Here is a 6,098-nt window from a genome sequence, read left to right on the forward strand (position 1 = left end):
TGGATCAAATGTATTTTTTTTTTTTTTTTAAAACAGATACTCGATTTTACATTGTTTATTTTCTTTTTGGAGTATCATTTCCTATCAGGAGCAAGCTTCTTGTTTGGATAAAAATTGTTTTAAATCTAAATTGGCCAGGAACCAGATTATTTTTCATCTTAACCATGTCCGGTACTTTGTCTTGGTCTATTTAAAGAAAAACTCAGGACCCATTACCACGGCTCTTACAAAGTGTAGTTGTGAATAACAGAAGGCTACATACGCACAGGAATATTGTTTCTTTAATGATCAGAAAACCCCGCTGTTAATTTATCGTTGCACTCCATAATCTTTTAGTAAAAGACTCTAGAGACAGAGCAATGTGCAGTTATGACGTTTATGGAAGTGTGCCAAGCAACAAATCATTTATGCTCAAGGAACATAGAAATAATTCATTGCTCTGCATTGAAAGCAGCTAAGGCATGCGTACAATGCAGAGCAGATTTCCTGTGCAGTGCTCTGGGTATTATTTCTGCTTGAATTTAAAGATTCAGAAACAAGACTGAGGTGTTTATTGTCTCATGCTGGTGCACTGTGTAATTCTGAATATGACTCCAATTGAAACAGAGAGCATGACAGAGCAGCTTGTCTCACACCTACGTTGTAAGTAAACACATATCTTCACTGAAACGATGTGAATGAGATTCCATTTTATCCCTCTCTTCCACCTACTTTTATAATTTACTGAGCCTGCTGTTTTCTTCATTGTGCCCCCCCCCTCTCTCTTTCTTTGCAGGAGCCCAAAGTGGACGCCCCGTGACATTCTATCTGCTTGACACACCAAGAAGGAAGCTGAACGTAATTGTGCTCCGCGAAAAAAGAAAAAAAAAAAAAACAGAGAAGAGAGGCAACCTTCCCATCTTTGTTCTCGCTTTATGAGAGCGGTCTCTGTGGACTCCGCTTCAACACTCTCTGCACTGTTTGGTTGCTGCATGTATCCACCACTCTCAGGTGTAAGCAAGGACTTAAATACAAAGAGAGAAGAAAGGGAAGAAGATAAACAGAGGGAAACGGCGTAATTAGTGCGGCTGACTTCGTGTCAGAGCGGGAAGCCATGAGAAGAGACTTTTGAAGAGAACTGTGCACCGAAAAAGCATTGCAGCTGACCTCCAGGACATTTTATGCGTGTGGGGATATATATGCGTGCACGCCTCTGTCATTTTCAAAGGAATTGAATTTGTATTTGGATGCAGATTCAGCCTTTAATTATGACTCTACAAGGAGGCTTTGAGAGACTATGGAATGGTTGCCACAGAAAGGTTTTTCAGTTGGCTCTTGGTTCTGGCTTGTTATTGTCTGGTCACCTCGGCAGCCAAACCCAAAATGCCAGGCCACACGCATCTCAACTCGATACGTATTGATGGGGACATATCTCTGGGTGGACTTTTCCCAGTGCATGCAAGAGGAAATGACGGCAAAGCCTGTGGAGAGCTAAAGAAGGAGAAAGGGATCCATAGGCTGGAGGCCATGTTGTTTGCCCTGGATCGTATCAATAACGACAACGAGCTGCTGCCTAATATTTCTCTGGGGGCCCGCATCCTTGACACTTGCTCCCGGGACAACCCATGCTCTGGAACAGTCGCTGACATTTGTCCAGGCATTGATTGAGAAAGACTCGACTGATGTGAAGTGTCTCAGCGGAGGGCCACCCATCATCACCAAGCCAGAGAGAGTGGTCGGAGTGATTGGTTGCCTCGCCAGCTCTGTGTCAATCATGGTGGCCAACATTTTGCGGCTCTTTAGGTCAGTTTTCTATTATTTAAGCCTCTCACATTTTCTGTATTTTCTCTGTGTATTTTCAGTGTTGAACAAATCAACATTCATTATTTGCTGCAGAACTTACAGTATGCTATCAGAAATTCATAGAAAAAACATGAAATCCACCAAGAAAATGGCTGGTGACCAAAATCAGCTTGATTGGGTGACCACCCATTCTGTAACTACACGCATACCATATCTAAGTGTGTCCATGAAGAATAGTTAGCTATTTTTTTTTATCAGTAAGGTATTTTTAAAAGAAATCGGAGGAGGCATATTTAAAAGGAATCCATATTCTCTAGTAGCAGTACAGATTTTGTTTAAATGTACTCTGGCTGCATAAAAGGGAAAGATGGGAAGAGTTGAACCAAATATAGGACAGTTGAACGTAGCAGAGCAAAGTAGCTTTTTTTTTTTTTTTTTGTTCGCTTTCAACTTCAGTCTGTTATGGAACATGTTCAATTTGTAAATTATAGAAGTCATCTGGAAATTTCAGAAAAGGTAAGGATCTATATAGGATCTACATCCACACACATAGACTGTTGTTTTAGTAATTATAGAAGCAGCAACCATGATAATCACTAAAGTAAAATACAGGTGATTTTTTTAAAATGTGAACTCCTTTACGGTTTTGTCTTTGTTTTTTTTTTTTTAAGTTTTTGTATTATAAGTATTATAATGTGCTCATAGAAAGTGCAGTTTTATTTCATGTCTGCATTAATACACTTTGGCAAAATTTAGCAGGTAGCAAGTGATGTTTGTATTGGTTTTCTTTACCTTATCAGCTACCTTTGGTTCATTTAATTTTTTCCCACTCTGTCCAGAAAAATTACCATTAATCTTTACCATAATTCCCAACACTAATGACATTAATTTGCCCTAGAGTCTAAGTCAATGCCTCTTCTAATTATTTCAAGGAAGCCATGCATGGCTCCAGGAGCTCTCTGTACTTCGTGTGTACATAATATCCCACATAAGCTTTATAATAAGCTTTATCTTGCATTAGGTCAATGGATGCAAACAATTTTTTTTGATAAGACTCCTTAATGTCAGGCCTACACTCTCAAACAACACAACATCTAATAAACAAGCTGGGTGAAAATTGTCACGTTTTAGAGAAGCTAACAGCTAGAAGGCAAAGGCAAAATAATTGTAATGCTTTCTCTATTAACAGTATAACACAATTCTTTAAGAAGAAAATATAAAGTATATAATTTTGAATGCAGGATAGATAGTTATTGTGCAGAAAAAAATCCAAAAGAAATTGCAATAGCCAGGTGAGTACAGGCTAAACTGATGATAGATCCAGACAGGTTGTTAAAGGCCAAACATTATTGCATTTTAGAGCCAGAAAACCTTTGAATTATTAAAACTAAATAAAATAAAGTGAACCTTGCCACTGTTTTTCAGTCATTAGGTAGTTTTGAATCTGAAGAACCCCTTGAGTCATGCCCTCAAAGCAGAATATACGTGTCCATATGTGGATGATGATGTAGTGTTTGTTACAGCACCAAATAGGAGCTTATCACCGTGGTTGCAAACTGAACAAATTGTTTCTTGACATAAACGACCTGTTACATAGTAACAGCTGAATTAAACAGATGTCTTAATGCTTACTGATGATACAGACAAACAATATAGTGATCACTTTTGTTACAAAGATCATTTAAGATCATTTAAGCTCATTAATGGCAAATACAGGTAACAATTATAAATTTCCTCCTTGCCTAGAAAAGGTTATCTCTCCATTGGAAAGACCCTTTGTTCAAGGAATATGAAACATTTGGAATCTTGAACTTAAAGAAATTAACAACCTGGATCTGGAGAAAGAAGGGTTTATGGTATAGCAAAAACAAATAGCTCAAGAAGGGTGTTAAAAGTCATGCCACCAAGGCAAGTTGCGAGCACAACATTTATCAGGTAAGAATATGTTATTTTAATGTGTTTCATGTCAGTACAGATTGTCTGCTGATGTGTGCCGATTGTGTTATCAAAAAACGCTGCTCTCTCTAAATATTACTACTGTAGGTTTTCCAATGATTCTGATAATTAGATGCAACTGCATTTTTTTTCTTTGAGTCTGAGACAAATGGAGAGAATATTTGACTGCAGCTACTGTTTAATTACATATCAGAATTTTTATTTCCATTTCACCCACCACATATGCATCAGTAACATGAAGGGACTTTTTAATGCCAAGTAGATGTAAAAAAAAGTAACTGCAAAAAAATACGTTTATGGAGTTTTGGATGTGTGACAGATGTTCTTGCAACCCTGTTTTTTGACAGGAAGTCATAGACATGCAGTTGGACACTCACAAGTACCACATGGACTGAATACATAGACAGAAATTAGATCAGACCCACTAATACAATGTACAACATTCTGGTGACAACGTTGGTGAAAGCCCATACAGATCTGAGTAACTATACTAGTTTGAATGCTGCCAAAATTGTGGTCATTAGGAATCACAGCTTTTTTCACAAATAGTAATTTGTCACTGTGGTAAATTCCTTGGTTGGGTAGCCATATCAATTAAAATTTGAGGTGAACACTTTACTATCGCAAATCTTTTCTCAAGGGGCTGTTTTGTTTCTATTGAGGTCTGAGTTAAGCATTTCAAGTGGGATGTTATTACTCTTAGGCATGTTTTTATGTGTTCTCTAATACTTTGTGTTTGTTGTTTCTCTTTTAAGCTTTTTTCATATTTCTCTCTTTTGATCATGGAAATTAATGCAAAAAAACTTAACAAGCAAAATTATACGCTTTTTTGTGGCATATACAGTACATGTCAACAACTGAAACTGAAAAATTATTATTATTTTACCATAATTAATATATTTGAGCATTAAACGTCAGTAAAAATTATTACTTCTCAGTTAAGACTAGTGAAAAGGCAGAGACAAGTAAACACCCTCAAAGCTTCTACTGGTGAGCAAAGCAAGCAACACAATGTGTACCATTTGCTCTATTCATCCATGCTTCTACTTTCTAAAGGGACCTATAGAGGATAAGACCTGAACAACCTGCTGTGACATTGATTCAACTCTGTTGCCATTCAAGGGCCAACTTACAGTTCAGGAGAGAGCAAGAAGGCGAATGCTACATGTGCACTGCAGAAAGGCCTGACTGATATGTCACAAGTAGGATAGAACAAATCCTACACGCCCACATCCTAGTTGCTTCTTCAGAATCACAGGATGAACTATTTATGCTTGTCTTTTTCTGGTAGCATGCTCAAACTTGTCACGCAAGCACTGCCATCATGGGGATGCGCAGTCTAATTATCTTCAACGCGAAGCAAAAAAGAAGTTGGCGGTATATCACACATGGGAAATGTTACATAGCACAGAGCTGTGTAAGAAAAATATCTGGCTAAAACGCAAGTTTGATAGTTCAGTCTGAGATATATCTCAAATCTTTTCTAAATCTTATAGTCATAGTTTGCTGAAAGTGTCTTTACTGGAATCTAAAGTTCAGCCTTCCTGCTCTGGCCACAAAAACACCCCTTACACAGTTTTCAGAAACACTCGAACCATGAAACAAAGGACACACAAAATCTTGGAATGAACCTCGACTCTCCAGTGTTAAATATTCTACATAAAAGGCAGCCAATGGTGGCAAAGCTTTTTAAAGAGGAAACATAAATCGCCAGAGCATGGCTTGTCCACTCATAGGCTATGAGAGGTCTTCACACACAGCTGACCTGCAAGCTTCTGTGTGGACTGGACTTTGCTCTGAACCAAATTCTGCTGTGGTGCACAACTAAGCAATAATCAGTTCTGATAAGCAAAGATCCTACATAGACAGTGGTCAAAGTAGTCATATGATTAGATTTTTTTTTTTATAAATTTTGTGAAGGCCCATTTTGAATTCTTATGTATTTCTTATTCTTATACATTTTGTGATGTCACAATCACATACATTGTTTGCATTTTGTTGCACCATGTCATAACCAACAACAAAGTAGCTCCCAATTAAAAAGAGGGAGGGAAATTTTTTTCGTGTTTTATTTATTCACTAAAATGTATAAAAGTACCTGCTTTTACTTTGATAGCCCTAAATGAAATCAAATGCTCCTTTCTTTAGAAGCCACTTTAGTAAGTAGAATCCACTTGTTAGTCAAGAAACAGCATCAACAAGATGTGTCGAGGAAAAAAGGATCTTGGAAGCAGGTTACGATGTAGAATAAAATCCCAAGCATTGAACATCTCAATGAGCACTGTTAAATTAGTCAGTGGAAAACTGACAGATTATGGCACAACTGCAAATCTACCAGACATGTCAATTTATCTGAGCAG

The 6,098-nt window shown here is 37.5% G+C and overlaps 1 pseudogene; it reads left to right on the forward strand.

The window, feature by feature from the left end:
* Window positions 1-1,307: 1,307 nt before the first annotated feature.
* Window positions 1,308-1,782, forward strand: LOC118558259 (annotated as a pseudogene).
* Window positions 1,783-6,098: the final 4,316 nt, after the last annotated feature.

The sequence above is a fragment of the Fundulus heteroclitus genome, unplaced genomic scaffold (assembly GCF_011125445.2).
Source record: "Fundulus heteroclitus isolate FHET01 unplaced genomic scaffold, MU-UCD_Fhet_4.1 scaffold_115, whole genome shotgun sequence".
Lineage (NCBI taxonomy): Eukaryota > Metazoa > Chordata > Actinopteri > Cyprinodontiformes > Fundulidae > Fundulus > Fundulus heteroclitus.